Here is a 17,426-nt window from a genome sequence, read left to right as displayed (position 1 = left end):
CATAAGTGGAGCTGCAGATGAACGCATTTGCAGCACTCTGAGTTACATCTTTGGAGTGCCATGCATGGTTTGTTTGGTTAATTGATTTTATGCATTCTTACTGATTTGTGGTTTTTTATCAAATTCACAGAATGCAGAGGCTGACCAGCCCTTCCACTTCCACACACAGTGTTTGGACTTTGCACAGGTTTTCTGATTTGAAGACAAAGTTGAGGATCGTTGAATACACTTCAGAAAATGTATTTCCAGTCACACGTGTTAATCCTTGACCATGCAATGTTCAAAAAGCAAACTCAAATCACCTGCCAGTGACCTGGAAATTGATCATTTGGTTGCTTAAAATAGTTATGCATCCAAAACCTCTGAAATGTTACCACATAAAACTGGGCATAAAAAGTAACAAAACCAGCTCTTAACACAGAGCACCGCCTTTTATTTTAGTCGTCTTTTATTCTCCTGTTAGAAGTGCAACAGTGACACTTCCTAGTGCCTTACTAATTCCTTCACACGCAGAGATGGAAAACCTTAAATAATGTTTGTTGGTGGATTAAGCTGTCCCACTTTACATTGGGGTAGATGGACAGTCCTCATATTTTTTTTCTACTAATTCAGCTGTCAGATCAGCAATTTTGAGCAGAGAAACAATATCAAGGAGCTGGAGGACATCAGGATCTTGATCTTGTACAGTAATTGGTAAGAGTAGTTTGTCTTTCCCTAACCCATTGTGAGCCCACACTTCTGACACTCCCCTCTCAGCACACACATTTGCAAAGACAGTGGTTTATGTGCAAGAGACGTTCTAGATCCAGCAGAGGAAAAAATTAATTCCACCCTACATACACATAAACCTCGTGATAAGGATGGAGAATGAATAGAAATTTAATTTATTGCTGAAAGAACAGGAATAATGAGTATACAGTAACAGACACCCTGCAAGCAGAAAACATAGCAGGAAGCTACTCTCTGTGTGTATTCTCTGCCACAGAATACACACATATTCAACTAGGAGATTTCTTCAAATATTTTTTCAAATTAGCAATCTTCTTTCATTATTAAACAGGAAGAATTTTTCTGTCTTTCTATTATGCTAAATCTTGTATTTATTAAGAAATATTTTATTTCTCCTGTGAGGCTAAACAAAAGTGTCTCCAGCTAGGAAAAGCATATTCACCATCTGTTCAGTGGAAAATCCATGACATTGACTCCATATCAGGCATCTGATTTTAATTACATTTCTAGATGAAAGATGCTCTTCTCAGTTAATTCTTTTTCATTTTACTTTCTATGTTTTTTTCCAAAAGGCTCCTAGCAAAAGGTGCTTTGCTTGAGCTTCAGATCTTTGCAGTTAAGGTTTGCCAAGAGGGACTTCTGCACACCCCATCTGAAGTGCAAGAGGTGGGACAATAAAAGAAAGGTTATCGTTTATTAATTGCAAGAACAATCTGCAGAAATTTTCCTGGTCTTACACAGAATTTCTGTTCCCATTTCCCAGTTTACAAGTCCTCAGGCTGGAGCTGCAAAAAGCAATCATCATTACAAGTAAAAAATATTTCCGAACAGGTTTTTTTTTTTTCACCTGTAGCTGCAGGCTTGTGATCTACAAGCCAACCTCAGCAGAAGTCAGGTAAGATCCCCTTACACCCATGAAGGCTGCTTGCTGACTTCAGTGGGGGAAGACATGCAGACAATCAATGTGATTGATAAAGCAAGCTTGGTTTATTGGCAATACAGAGGCACTTATATAGTGTGAGAGTACATACTTATCAGTTCTTGATTGGTTTAAGCTTATGAAAGCGCATCCTTACTTCTACATAATTGGGTTAGATAAAAGACTACATTTGGCAAGCTTCTATTATTTATGTTTTGACTTGAGAAATCAAGGTTCTCCCTCCCTTCTCATGGTCAGTACATCTTATCAGCACAGCACTGTACCTCCTTAAAACTCCCTTTTGGTTCTCAGGCCTGTTTCTCACGCAGGCATTTTCTCATGCAGGCCTTTGCTCATGCAGGCCTTTGCTTGTACAGCTCTTTTATTGATCTGGTTTTATCAATGATCCATGTCCCTGATCCTCTAACCATTCTCCAACAGCTGCTGTTCTAATATGTGCAGCCCATTCATAAATTTTCAGGCGAATTCCTCATGGCCACTTTAGATACAACAGGGATTAAGTAAAATAGATCTATTTTCCTTTTGTTCTGGAAGCAAGAAGAAACGGCTTCTGAGATTTGAGAGGAAGGAAGATGAGGAAACCAGGAATCATATGCACTTGGTCTCTTCATAATTTCATTTCTTGAAGTGGAAGACTGAAAAATAAGAGGATATCACTCTATCAGTGGCTAAACTCACAAAAGTCAAATTGCACATGATTTATATAGTGGAAATACATTCAGAATGAGATCTCCCTGCATGCTCCCACGTTGCAAGGATTTTCCCATTTCTGGGAATAGCACTGGGGCAGCAGACAGGAGCCTGTGGCTCTTTAGTGCAGCAGAGGCCCCATGCTGCCATATCCAAATGCAGCAGAATTTTTACACAGTCTGAAGTAAAGTATGTTGTGCAAAGCAATGTGGCATTAAGCATTTTCCACGAAGTACCATACACTTAATATTCCTCAGATTTTGACGTGGGAAATGGGACAGTACACAGTGACAAAACAATCCAATCCTGGTGGCAGTCTTGCTTCAAATGCTGATGAGAGCAGGGCATATTTTTCTGTCTGATTTTTATCATCTTGAGCAGGCACTGTCATGGAGACAAGCAGGAAAGTTTTTAATTTGTGTATTTTGGCAGCACTGAGGGATGGAATAATACCATTAGGCTTCTGTTTTGCAGGAATGTAAGAAACCCAAGGTCCTTCTAAAGTCTGTAGGAATAAAATATTCCTATAGTAAAAATTTGAAATCGAATATGGACAGATAAACATCTTATTATTTTAAATTTTTTGGTAAATATTACACATCAATAGGACAAATTCTTACCACTGCACTTTATTAGCCTGTTTAATGATGAGAAGTTAGTCTACATAAAACAGGAAAAATTAAAAAAAAGACCCCAAAATTTTGGACTCACAAATTGAGTGTGAAAAATCCTTTTTAACATTTTTTGACCCTAGAAAATGACATGTCTTCCTGGGAAATAGTCCTGCTCTGGGCAGAGCTCTTTTCCAGAAAGGAGTTTGTATTTGGTGGAAAGGAAAGCAGACATGGCTGAGACATTCTCAAGTGCTTTTTGGTAGAAATATGAGCTACTCTGGAAGGTAAAGTGTAACTAAGCCCACAAGCACCCCTCCAAATAAAAGAAGGCCAGTAAAGAAGTCTGGGGTCTGGGCCTCTTATCAGTGGCACTGCTGAACTGCTGGCACCGCCCATCTGGGCATATTCCAGTCGGAGCAAAGGGAAAATTCAGGAGAAGAAGCTGGATGGGAGCCAGATGGATGTGGGGATGTCCCTGATCCTAAAGCCAGTGACTGCTTCCCAGCCCAATTTATTGGCCAGCACAGGCACAACTTCGTTTACAGGAGAGCTGCTAAAATGCAAACCCACAATAAATACAGTAGAAGGAGAGTTTTGGGAACGCCAGTAACTTTTGCTGCAGCCAGGAAATGATCTTACCAGCTTCAGGAGCAGTCAGGGTTCCAGGGCATTTACTTTGCTCTTGTCCTTTGTAACAGTTTGGTCATTTTTCACCCAACACTTCATTCACTACTTCATTTGCTCTTTGCATCCCTCAACTCTCAAAAAAGGGCTGTAAATACTCAAGATCTTGGTGGCTATCTTCAGTTTGAAGAGTTAATTCTCAGGCAAGTACAATAAACCTATGCCAAGTAAAATGTTTTAACACTGTTAAACATTGTCAAAAATGTTACAATAAATGTTATAATAAACTCTCAGGTCACCATTCTGTGCTTTCCTCCTCCTCAAAACCTTGTTCTCAAAATCTTTCCTCAGAAATCATATTTTCAATGACAGTGCCTGTTCTTCTCCCTGGATTAATTCCAAATGTTCAGTATAAAATGTGGTACTCAAAATTTGCAATAATGTTAAAGAGCCCTTACTAAGCAGAAATAAAAAGAGCAAAGCCTCAGTTTTATCAGAATGCAGGAAAGTATTACTGATAAGCCCTCAAACTTCCTGGGGACCATCAAAATTTGTTTGAGCTCAACTGTAAACTGCAGTGCTTAGTAAATGAGCTCATTGTAGCTATATGTGTCCGTTTGGCCAAATTTAGAAATATAAGGCATAGAAATGCACAAAATTAATTCCTGGGCATAGGGCAGCGATGTGGGATACACATCATAAAGTAACCCCAAGACACTGTGTTAAAAAACCCAAGGTAAGCATCTTTGTTCCTAAAGAAAAGCACTGCTCACAGTAATTGTTTACTAACAAGAGAGAGTGAAAACAATCCTTTCATCACAGGTATCCAGTGAATGAAAGAACAAATAACTGGACTCTTCCTTCTGCTGTGGACAATCTTCCTCCTTAAAATGTATTCACACGTAAATCTTTGAAAGAAAGATTTTTGCAAATTACAATTTTGCTGGATTTGCCCCTCACAGTTAAACTACAGAAAAGCAGTTACAGCTGAGGATATGGGACAGGGCTTGGGCTGATGGTTTTAATTTTTCTTTTGTGTGGATTTGTTTTTTCTCTTTAGCTGGATACCTTTAAACCATTATTTTTTAAGTATTTGGGCATTCACGTTAAATGTGTATATGAGGTTTTGAGAGCCTTATTATAACTTGTTGCAGGAGAAAAACTGCTTGTTTTGATGGGGAGCTGTCAAAAGTTAGCACCAATTTTTCAGAGCATCAGCACCAAATGCCATCAAGCCTGCAGAAATAAAGTGCACAAGAGCTAAGGATGCTCTTGTGAGACACTGCAACAAAATGGCTTATAATTATATTTATTCTTTATGTTGCATAATTACCTGGCAAAAAGTTTAGTCTTGAAACCTCTCAGAGTAAAACTGCTACTCTTGTCATGTCTTGATAGATATAAATTGCTCTGCACTTTTACTTTTGGCTTTATCTTGCCATCTGATTTTAGTGGAGGACCAGGCTGCAGGGATGTCCCCCATGACATAACTGGGGCTGTCCAGAGGGGCCCCCGTGTGCCAGCTGGGGCTCCCCCAGGGTAAGGGATGTCGTTCCTGTTGGCACCGCTCCTTCTGTCTGCACCCCTCCCAGGGCTGCTCTAGGCACAGGCTGATCCTACCTAAGCATTTCTATTTTAGATCCCTGCTTTCCAATGTCATAATCTTTGAAATGTGATTTTCAGAAGAGCCATCTTCCTGGGCTTGTATCAGACATACATTATTCACTTAGAAAATATTATTTTATGCCACTATGACAACAAATACCTTTTATTATGGATTACTAATATTTATTTGAACCCCTTCACATTTCTAATTTCAAGAGAGTACTCAGAGTGACAAACTAATGAGAACTGTCACAGGTCATTGTAATTAGAAACATTTTTCAAAATGCTGTGTAAGGCAATAGCAGCTATAATATCATTCATAATTCATTAAAACTTAAAACATTCAAGTGACTACAAAAATGCTATATGTGCAAGTTTGCCTGAAAGGCTGCATGCAAGCAGAGATATGACTCTGTTCTAGTTGTATGATAATTTCCCTTTTATTTAAATGACCTAAATTTTTGTCTTTCTTTCTTATGATGTGATTACTTTCATAGCACCAGTTTCAAAGCTGTGATCAATTTGAATGAAAAATGATTATGACTGGATGTTTCAATTCAATGTTTCTACAAGATAATAAAATGAAGGTAAAAGGATTTTAACACATCCCATCAGCAGTAGCATTCTGAATAGCAGAAAATATGTGGGTTTTGAGAAAAAAACATGATGCCTCATTTCCATGCCTGCAATTTAGTTAATGAAATATCTTTACAAATTTAAAATAAATTCTTTTCTAAAATCTCTAAGTGCATGCTGAAAGACAGCTGATCAAGTACTATTTTAAATAATAACATTTCACATCAAAACAGTTTTGTGATTACCTGGTATCGGTAATTTTTCCCATTTGTTTTGCTTAATTTGCGAAGTGTTTTGTGTTCTTTATTCAAGTAACTTAAAATCACTTGTTTTAAAAATGGCTGAAAGAAAGGAAAATATGCAATCCAAGAACCAAGCTGTAACTGCTAATGCAGCACGAACTGCAACACTGTTTTGATTCCCAGTGTATGGATACATCTGCAGGTAGAAACAGAAATACAGATGCAGAGATTTTGCTATCATCTGTCCTACAAACACCATGCATTGGGAATTTCTTTACCTGTAACTGTTTGCACCTAATCCTGCTACTGTTTTGCACTTAATCACAGATTTTCTGTATTAGGCAGTCTGTTATGATTGAAATGATGCTGGAATGTATCCTTAGGATTTTTTTTTTTTTAATTAACCTTTCAATCTCCTTCTTTAAAACAGGCAAAATTTGAGGACACACTATCATACCCATGTAGTAACTGGACAGTGGGACACTTAACGCTCCCCAGATAAAGAGTAACATTTTCTTCCAGATCTAATAAATTGGACTGCATGTACTATGGGGCCTCATAGCAGTTCATTTTGAAGACTGTCATTACTGGCTGATTCAAACTACATTTCACTAAATAAAGCTTGGAGTCTATTACAAACACAGTTTACAGGAAAACAGTCACAAGTAAAAGACCTCATCGACTTTATATTTAGAACATGTCCAGGATGCTTGGCTGCTTAGTTAACATCTCAATTAGACTTAAGCACAAGTGACCAGGCAGCTGGACCCTTTAGTGAAAAGCTTAGTTTCTTGTAAAAAATCTCCTGAATAAATTCCTGTGATATTAAGATTTTCTTCTCCCTTCTCAGACATCCTGCACTGAGCTGTAAATAAGAGTTTCACTTCTACTGGTGAGCTGTGCTAAGCATTCACAGCAAGGAAAGTCACAGGGTGCACTCAGAGGTTTGTGAGATGGGAGAGCCAAAAGTGACAGTTTCCCTCAAGCTTTCCAAAACTGCAAATATATTTATCATGAGATTGCTTTTAAGATAGCACTGGTAATATTTCCTTGTCATTTATCTTTAGGCCTAAGAGTATATTACCAAAATATGTTTGCAAGCATGAAAAGTTAAACTATATAATTAAGTGTTTCTTAAGTGAGAAGCTCTTAGTAAATATGACCTGCTAAGGCTGCACATCAAATTCTCTCCCCACCTGGCTGGAGTTGTCTTGTATGCTAAAGATCACACAATTACGAGGTCTGAATTTCTAAGGAACCTTCCCAAGCCAAACAAGCTGAGCTGCAGGATCAGGTTGCTGTTCTAGCATTTGACTACCTCCATTTCTTGTGCAAACGATTTGCAGCCATAGGGCAGCCTCCATAGACTGATGAAAGCTTCGTTTCTTTCCTCTTCACTTTAAACAGGTATTGTTATTTTTAAGGGCTGAAATATTTTTTGTAACTGAAGATTTTGGAGGTATTAAGGAGATCTGTGGTGATTTCAATGGTAAGAAGAATGGAAAGGGTTACATGGAATAATACACTAAAGAAAATCACAATGAAAACAGTCCTATCTTCCATGCTCTGTGTTGTCTCCTGCTGAAAGAGGCTGTCCTGACAAACCTTGTTTACCCAGACTGACATCCTGGGCACCAAAGCTGAAATCTCGGAACACAAAAGCATTAAACTACAAGAAAAGGATTCATTATTTGATTTGGAAGGTGAATTATATTTCAACTGTTTCTGTTCCTGAGTTACAAATAGCCAATAAAGAAGGTGCTTGATCTTGAAAATGCAATCTGTTCCCCAAGCTGGATGACAGAAATAAATACCTTCTCAAATAAAAAAATTTAAGTGCTCATCACACTTTGGTTTTCTCTTGAGACTTCAGTATTTTGAAGTGGAGGAATATTTCCTCTTTGATTTACCTAATCTCACTAAGAGCAGTTACTTCTGGAGAAAGATGTTTCTCCTGGACAGGAGATTATCTCTTATTTTGTCAAATAGCCAGTGGGTCATATAAATCATAGCTGGCCTGCAGACATTTACCTGAAAACTGTTCCTGTGGCAGTGCCAGATTTTCTGTTTTGATAAGGCACTGCCCCTCTGGCAGAAAGCAGGAATGATCCTGTGCTTTTTAGCCTGCTGCACTGAAACTCCACAAAATTTCCATATGCCTTTTTGCAACTTTTTCTTGGCTGTACCACACTGAACATCTCCCACATTAAGTGAGGAAGTCACCAGATAAAAGTGAAGTTGGACAAATGAGTTTTTAATTATTTTTGTCCTAATTTGAAGGTTTTCCCAGTTCTTCATGCTGTGTAATTACTATGTTTATCATTTGAAATAAGCTTTGGTGCTGAGTAGGAAGAGACATCCCTTCCTTATGGAACTTGCATAAGTTTTAGAAAAGCAAAGCCCCAGCTTCTTCCACCATCTCAGACTCTGTGCTTTCAAGGCACCATTCTTAGCAAACATGAACAGGCAAAACCTGTCTAGCAGACATAAAAGTTTTGGGTTTCACTTCAGCATAGCACTATGCTTTAGTGTGTCATTAAATGCAGAAACGCTTTAAGGCATTTCCTGGAATTAGACTTTACAGCTATTGACACCATGTATCAATTTCATAGCAAAGCAAGGAATAAAATACAGAAGTCATAACTTGCAGGCTTCACAATTAACTTTTCAGAGCACATAGGAATGAATAGTTCTACTTCATATTTTATTATTCTCATTTGTCTAAAGTATCTTATAATTCTTGTTTAATATACAGGAAATTTAATTCATTCCCACTGTTCCAAAGTGCCAGGTACCTTGACAGTAATGCTGAGAATAACACATCTTTGCTAATAAATACGATCACAAAAATAATTGTAATTCACCTTCACATATACAAGTGATTACTGGAATTATTAGTGATAGAGGTGCTTGTTAGATGCTGGCCATGAAACACTCTCCAGGCTTTTCCACCTCAAGACCTCAATTTGCCATTGAGGAAGTAAAGTGGGTGAATATAAACCAATTCTAGTTCTCTCCTGTGGAGGTGCATTATTTTCTGCAGGTAAAAAACCACCATCCAGGTTCAGAACCAACTCAAGATGTCAAGAATCACCTTTCAGTTGCCCATTAAAACTTCTGTTCCCAAGCCAGAAATAAGAAATATTTAAAATATTGAAAAATTATTTTTTCAAAAATCTGACTTCTCACTGCACATTGATCAGGATTCACTATTTCATAGAACTGTATATTTCAGGAATTCTGTGGTACTTGATCCTGAAGTAGACTTGAAATTTTCTTCCATCTATTTGCGTGTTTATCAATTTATTTTCTGCTGCCAGAATTTCTTAGACCAGCATTTTGTAATTTAGTACTTTGAAATCTATAGAAATTATTGCTTCACTTCTAATGCTGTGCTTCATTAGCTTAAAAGTGGAGTAACTGTGTATTTGTGCTAATGAACACAGCCAAATTCATCATTAGTTACTGTCACTAACTAAAGCATTTGAAAAAGAGGGCATGCTTTTTAAAAACTTGACCAGAACAGAATCATGTACATTCTGGACAGAAAATTTATCCCACTGATTTGACTGAATTTAGCTCAATGATCGAACATCATTCAGTAAAACTTGATAGCTTTAACTGTCTGCAACTCTTTAGTAGGATGCTGATAAACACATGGTGTTGGTATGATGAGTATGGGGTTTTCTGTGTTTTACTGTAATCCATAATTGCTTCCCTGTGACCAACTATGAAAAATTCCCAATGGTTATTTTTTTAAGGAGAATTTAACAAGGGAAGTCAGAAATGAAGGCCACTAGTAGTCAGCAGCTTCAAGGGGTTTTTACGATTTCTTGAACAATGTTTGAAAACAGAAGGGCACTACCAAACCTCATTGGGGTGAAACTCAGGACTGCAGCCCCATCTGTGCATTCTTCCCTCCGACTGCAGAGCCCTGACAGAGCAGCTGAATTACCGCGGTAAAAATAAGCGTAAGAAGCGTTTTATGGATGAGAACTCTTGTCTAATCAGAAGCCATCTCCTTCAGTTTTCATAAATCTTAATGACCATACATTAGCACTTAATGCCTTTAAACACTATTTTCTATTATATTACATTTGCAGTAAGTAAATGCATTTGGGTTCTTCTGAATTGGAGATGAGACATTCTGTAATGTAAGTGAAATTGCTTAATAGCTGTCTTCAAGTCGTACATTCCAGATTACTTTTTCCACAGAAAAAAAAAAAAAGGGAGCAAACCAAATTACTTCATTTAGTATCAGTTCCTAGCCTGATAATAATTTTTCAATTTGCAGTGTGACACTTTCTCTTCCAGAATTTTCATCTCAAACAAATGAAGCTATAAAACACTTGGTTTCTCCCTTTAGGAATGTCATTGTTCATATCATTTGTAACTCTCATTGACAGCAAAGTTTTTCCAAACAGGCTCAGAGCAGCAGTGAATGTTTTTGTTTTAGCAAAGCTTTCTCATTTGCTTTGTTTTGTTGTCTGAGGACTCCAGACCCCTGCCCTCCCTTCTTGCTGATTCTTACAGGAGTCACTTGCACTTCACCACTTGGGAATAAACATCACAAATGCTCAATTTTGTCTTAAAATGCAGAAAAGTCCCATATTTTGACTAAGCAGTTGTACGTAGGAACAAAGACAGTTTTGCTTGTGCACTGTAGGTTATGAAACAAAGAGCTTTTTCACCCCTCTACTGCTCAGAGATATTATTCATGCCTATTTTATTGACTGGCAGGAACAGTCACAGGTATTTGCAACTTTTGTGAATACTTATTCAAGAGTACAATTAGATATCGCCACAAAATATGGGGCTAGAGCTTTTATCAAATGCTTCAAAAGCCTGACAACGTTGCATTTAACTACTTGACAATGCTGCAACTGGGTGAGCAAGCAAATTGTATCCACTGGATAGAACATCAACCACAATTACCCAAAACTCAACCCTAAACCACATTGTTCCACTGTAAAGATTTGAACTGTCTGTTGCAAAAACAGTGCTATTGATCTTCCCGGGGTGATTTAAATTTACAGAGACACAAAATAAAGCCATTTTTTTAAGACTCCCAGACCACAAATGTTGCCCATGATGCAATTATGGCCAGAGCAGTGTCCTGGTGGTTCCTGCTGTAGCACTGGAGACTCTGGGAAGGAGCTCAGAGTGCCCCGTGTGTGCTGGATGGTTGGATAACCCCAGCCTGGGTGTCCTCTCAGTGATAGCACGGAACAGGAACTTGTTCCACTTCAGCTCCCAGACCAATAAACATCCATTTCAATCACCTTTTGTCTTTTTTTCTTTCACATGAATCATCCATTTAGAGATGGGCATGGGGAGTTTCTTTCTGTCTAGTGGTATTGGTAGCAGTCTATACATAGTCACACTTGAACAACACTAGATTTAAGAACTAAGGCCCCATGTTACATAATAAATCACGTAATAACAGGCATTATATCGGATATTATTATTCTTATTATTGCTAACAAAACCCATGTTACTACAACAGAGTTATCTTATATAGGGTAATTACTTATTACATGTGGAAAAAATCCCTCTGCACTACACAGGCAAATCTTCATTGTACAGGGGCCCATGAGCAGCCACCACTTTTGCTGTACAGATATAAGAAATTTACTGAATGTTTTCTTCCAAGACTGATAAAATTGGGTGTTCTTTCTATTATAAAAATTCTATATGTATGGAAAAAATAAACATGTTGATTCATTTAAGGCTGGAAAGATAGAGTAAATACAATTTAAACTCAGCAAATACCCGAAAACTATGGTCTGAGTAATTTAATTTTCAAATTAACAGGACAATACACATCATCCTACAAAATTCATTTCTAATGATTCTGGTTTTCTCAAGTTAACTTAAGCTTGACATTAATTTTGAGTGTAATGCAGCAAAAGAAAGTTAACTTTTTGATTTTTTTTAGACAGTAAAAAGAATCAAAATTTCTGAAAAGTCTTAGTAACACATTTACTTAATTTTATTGGGGAAAATACACCAAATACACAATCTATTAAATTCATTATTACAACAGACTGTTAATTTCCTTGAAATTCAATTACAAAGAACCAATTTGAGCAATTTCATATTTGACAAGCCACAAATAATTTCAGTTAGCGAGGCGGTTTTACAAATTAGCCATGTGCCACATTTTGCTTTTGTGAGATGACATTCACTCAAAGCATTTTTATTAAGCTGATTATTACTGTGGTATCCAGCACCTATTTTAGACAGCTTTTCTTATAGGCAGTGTAATTTTACTCAATAGCTCAGAATGATAAGAATATGGACTTTTAAAATAGGAATGATTATAATTTGCTTCCAAACTAGCAGAGCACAGCAGCTCAGGAACTAATCTAAACCCAAATTCTCAACATTCACTTCAGGGAACTCCAAGTTTGCACCAATTACAAAGTTGTGGATTGCTGAACTTTGACCAGAGCTGGCTGGATCCAGCCTCAAGAATCACTGCATTTGGAACAATTGCAAATGCATTTCGTTTTTATTTTGGAAGATACAAAGGGGCATTACAGAGGCTGGGCACTCAAGATTCTCAGAATTTCAGAGCTGACCTAATTATTCCCATTAAAATCAGTACAAAGTTTACTATTGACTTGTAAGAATACAGAACTAAACTAGTGGTAAGTAATTTTGCATTTGCCTTTTCAGAAAAAAATATTAATTTGTTGTTTGACTCCTTCAAAAGAAGGGCAGATAGTGTTTGGCCAAATTTTAACATCCTTACCTAAACTTAGTTTTTATGTATTTAATGAAAACTGTACCTGAATATAATCAATTAATTGATTAAGGATTCAGGACTTTGACTCCCTGGCTGAAGCAAAGGAATTGCTTTGTTGTTTACAAGCCTTCAGTGTCAGGAATATAATTTCCAGTACACCTAGGACTACAGAGGGAAATCTTACCTTGTTTCACTAAGTGTCCAAAGAAATGCCAGATAATTTAAAAAATACTTATATTTGTATTTAAGATTTGAATATAATTATGTCTAAAATACCTTATCTATTAGGCACATCCTCCCTCCTCAAGGATAAAATGCCCTGTGGAAAGCAGAATTATTATAACTGAAAAATAACTATTAAAACGTAGAGATGGGAATTTCTCAGAACACAGAGAGCTTTTCCCAGGTCCAAATGCTGGAATCCCCAAAATTAGGCATAAAAATAGATGCCCTTTCAGTGCCATTACAGATTAACTCTTTTTCCTTTGAACTGCCAGATATACATATGGAAGAGTGTAAATGTCTGGGAAACTGTAATTAAACAGGACATTTAAAATCAAACCCATTAGGCCCTGGCAAGCTTTTTTTCTTTCTTGACAGAAATTCCTGAACACAGAAGGAGTCTGAATAAGGCAATGGTGAGGTTAAAATGTGGATGGAGAAAACAGAATCACTGAAATACAGTGAACACCAAAAGTCAAGCATATTGTAGCTATTAAGGCCCTATATATGTTAAAAGAAAATACACCCTAGATTATAATTAGCTGGGTTTGTGTTTAATGTATTTATAGTTTCAGCTGGTTGGGGATGAGCACAGCATAAGCTCTTCTGCACATGGAAGGGAGTGAACATACTGATTTCAATAGCTGAGCTATTACATATAGTTTTGTGATTTTACTAACTTGCTGATTCCAATTTTATGGCTGTGAAATACTTAAAGTGTTGTGTTTCTGCACTGGGATTTTTTGTAGTTGTGTGTTTTTTCGGTTGTGGTTTGCTTGGGGGGCTGTGTGTGAAAAAGCTGCTGTATGTGAAGGTACCACAAATGAGCACTAGGAAATACTTAAAATTGCACACACCTTGAATCTAAAGGCAGTTGAGTGCCCTCTTTGTTCTCACAGGCAATATAAAGCAACAGACAGTGATGACAAGTGCAAAACAAAATAGTTCTCGACATTTGGATGAGCTACCTGCTACAAGATATTTTCCTATTTTGTTTTGGGGGCGGGGGGGAGGTGTTTGTTTTGGTTTTGGGCTTTTTTTCACCACCTCAATTGTTCGGACAGACTGATGCTGTTTTGAGCAGAATTCCTTTTCCAGAGCTGCAGGCAAATACGCACTACAATATATGTCTCTTATAGGCAGTGGTTTCAGGGACTGCCTATCGATTTCAGAGCTGTACATCTAGATCTCAACCTTCTGTTTTAATCTGAGATTTCCTGGTTAGAAGCTGTTCAGATGAGGTTTTCTTTTTAGGGACAGTAATCCATGCATGATACCTGCAGACAGGTGCTCTTTAGAAATTTCTCGGCTCATTTATCATCACACTACTTTTTATGGTCAATGGTAAAGCACAAAGAACTCAAATATAAAATGACTGATGGTACAGTTCAGGGAAGAAAAGGACCCCAAAGGTTCTCCTGCCACCTCTGTGGAGGTATACACTTCATTGCAGGCCATGTTCTGCTATTTTTCATTCCTGTTTAGGAGAGGAAGAGTAGCAATACCCACTCTCAAATGAAGGAACAATACCAAGCTGCCTGTCAGTAGAACTTAAAGGTCAGCACTAACTGGGTAACCGCTGGTTTTGGCTGCTGAAAGCACACACATCCTGCCTGTCAAAGGTGCTGATTTGGCTCATTCTGTAGCAACTTAATCTTGCTATGCAGGGAAGTGGTCTAGCACTTCACCTCTGTGAAGTGTGACTGACTGTCACCTCAGTCAGTGACCCGTGACATTTCTGTACCCTGCATGGACAATAACTCACTCGACAGAAGCCTGTGGAGCACAATGTGGAACAGTCCCAGCTTGCACCAAGCAGAACACCAAGGTTTCTACCTGCCATATGTTTAGGAGTACCTGATTCCCTGAGGAAACCTGAGGGAAAGCAACGCATGGTCCTAAGAGGCTGAATCTTATGGGACTACAGTAACAATGTTCTGCCTTAACTGGTGACCTCAAGAGATCACCATTCTTTTAAGACAAGACTTGTACTAGGCAGATAGGTGGTGTTAGGGTCCCAATTCACCCTGGAATTTATATATTGAGGCAGTCCCCAACTACACTGTCTTACTAAGCATCAGACCATGAAAGGGCCCAGTTACATCTTTAATTAGGTGAGACTGACCTACAGCAGAGAACTTGATGGATTTGCACTCATCAGTAGGTCACTGTCTTATCAGCTAAGTGCCATCCTACTGTGAGCAACTTTTAGTTGTGTGGCATGGCAGCTACAAAGTGTAACTGTATGAGAATCTTTTTATTCCCTTAAATTAAATAGAAAAAAAAGGAAAGAGTTTACCCGCTCAATAGACTCGAAGCACAGGGGGAGTAATACCAGAGGGTGGAAGAAGTGATCAGGGAAAATTACACAAAATCCTTAATTTTAGAATGTTTTAAGCTATGGGAGCTTCATCTTTAACATTATATTTTATGTGAAGCACTACTACATTTACTACTAAATGTGCCATGTAATTCAGAATAATATTAATAAAATAAAATGCACACATGTGTGTGTGTGTGTCCCCCTCTGCCAGTTGTGTCTGACAGCACACGATTTAAATCTTGGCTGTCCATGGAGCATTCTAAGCAGAAAGCAGGAAAAATGTAAATGAGATAATTAGTCTGGAGATGAGACAATTGGTGCAGATGTACATCTATGCATGAAGATTCTGGGGATAAGGAAAAGGCCAAGTACTTTTCCTTAAGCCTCTGAGAGCTGTGCTACAGATTTACTAAGAAGGAAGATTTCAAAACAACTGCTTCATCGCAAGCCAATTAAAATTTGAATTATGCTGTCTTAAGTTTTGAAAAGCTGTCAAATCTACAGATAATTCCTCAGACCTTAATGCTGCAATGCATGCACTGTCTATTTTTATGTCTGCATGAAGTAACACCCACCACAATGTGCGTGGGATAAGAACACAGCACATGCATACTGAAATACATTTAACACAGCCAAATCTTATCTCTAAATCTAGTTCTAGCTAATGTGCTTGCACACGGTGTATTCTTCATGTGTGCTCATATGTGGACTGTTAACTGGATTGATTTGTCCTGTAACAGTAATAAATTGAAAGTACAACAATGAGAGATTAGAGCTGCTCGTGGTGGAATGGGTCTATGATTACTACAAACATGGGGTCTGGAGTTCCCTTAAGAGCTTCATATCAACTTAATTAATTATGTTACCACAGATTTTGGTCACCGTGCAGTCTTTGGCAGCCCCCTAAGCTTGTGATCCCATAGGGCACATACATCCCTACTGCTGTAGATCTGCAGAGATGGCACACATGTTTGGGATTCTACAAAATTAGAATTTATTTTTGCTCCACAAACTATTCTTTGCCTCTAACCCACACTTTAGGGCAGTTTTTGCTGTAAAATAAGGAAACTTTCCTTTCTCGAACACTTTTACCAGTATTTAGAGCACTTGATGAAAGACTGTGTCCCACTGTTCCTCAAGATCAGTGAGAGATTAGCACTTTTTGAATTTAAGGGCTTTGGTTTTCACTGTTGTTGGTCCTCGCAAGAGAGATTTAAGAGTTTCTTTGAGTGATATTCACTGCAATATATACACATCTTCACAGGCCAGCCACAACCTGCTCCCTTATCTTGATACACCTATTTTGTACATTTTTAATATTAGTCCAAAATTTTAGCTGGCATCAGTAAATATAAAATACACAATAACTGACAGAGGGAACTATGTGTTTGTGCAGTTAATGTTTTTGTTGGCTTATTGTAAATACAGGGATTACTGAGCACAGAAGAAAAGCATGAAGAGTATAAATGGTCCCACTGATCTTTCAAAGAGTAAAAAGGAAAATGAGGGAGTCGAGATTGTGAAGCCAGAGCCTGACCACTACAGGTGTTAGAGAGGCCACTATAAACTCACCCAGTGCCCCACAGTAACTGCTGCAGGGCTCCAGGTAAGAGAGGGGTGCAGGACACAGGTCAGGAAGCAGCAGATCAGGGTTTCATTGGGAGTGCCCCCATTACCCAGGCCTGCTTCATTTCCCACAGCAGTGTAGTGCAATCTCAGGAATGCATCACTGCTTTCTGCAGGTGCCTCTGGAAAAGCAGGGAAGAACTGCTTTGCAAGAAATACAGACAATTAATTTCAATTATTTTAGACCACATGGTGTCAGTTCATGTTCCTCTATAAAACAATTTAAAACTACTGCACTTGTAGGCAATCATTACAGGTACACCACCTTTTTGTCATAATTTGGAAATTTGAAATACAGTCACAAAAGAAGAAAAAGGGCTAAGAATAAAACATAAACCAAAAAAATTAGAAACAGTGAGTTAGAAACTTCCGGAGTTTTCAGACTTGCTTGATGACAGAGAGCTGAAGATTGTGTAGGTCACCATTGTTCCCAGTTATGAATAATGACAGGAATTTGAACAGCCAGTTCTGCTGCAGCAAAGCT

The 17,426-nt window shown here is 38.0% G+C and overlaps 1 long non-coding RNA gene across 1 annotated transcript in view; it reads right to left on the bottom strand.

Moving 5' to 3' along the window:
- Positions 1-1,775: 1,775 nt before the first annotated feature.
- Positions 1,776-17,426, bottom strand: part of LOC138114261 (uncharacterized) — a 136,588-nt gene continuing 120,937 nt past the window's right edge. Inside the window, exon 3 of the long non-coding RNA XR_011152553.1 lies at positions 1,776-2,304. This is a non-coding gene — a long non-coding RNA (uncharacterized lncRNA). The remainder of the gene's footprint in view (positions 2,305-17,426) is intronic.

This window comes from Aphelocoma coerulescens, chromosome 8, assembly GCF_041296385.1.
Source record: "Aphelocoma coerulescens isolate FSJ_1873_10779 chromosome 8, UR_Acoe_1.0, whole genome shotgun sequence".
Classification (NCBI taxonomy): Eukaryota; Metazoa; Chordata; class Aves; order Passeriformes; family Corvidae; genus Aphelocoma; species Aphelocoma coerulescens.
The sequence above is the reverse complement of the archived record's forward strand: the minus strand, read 5'-3'. Positions and strand labels throughout refer to the sequence as shown.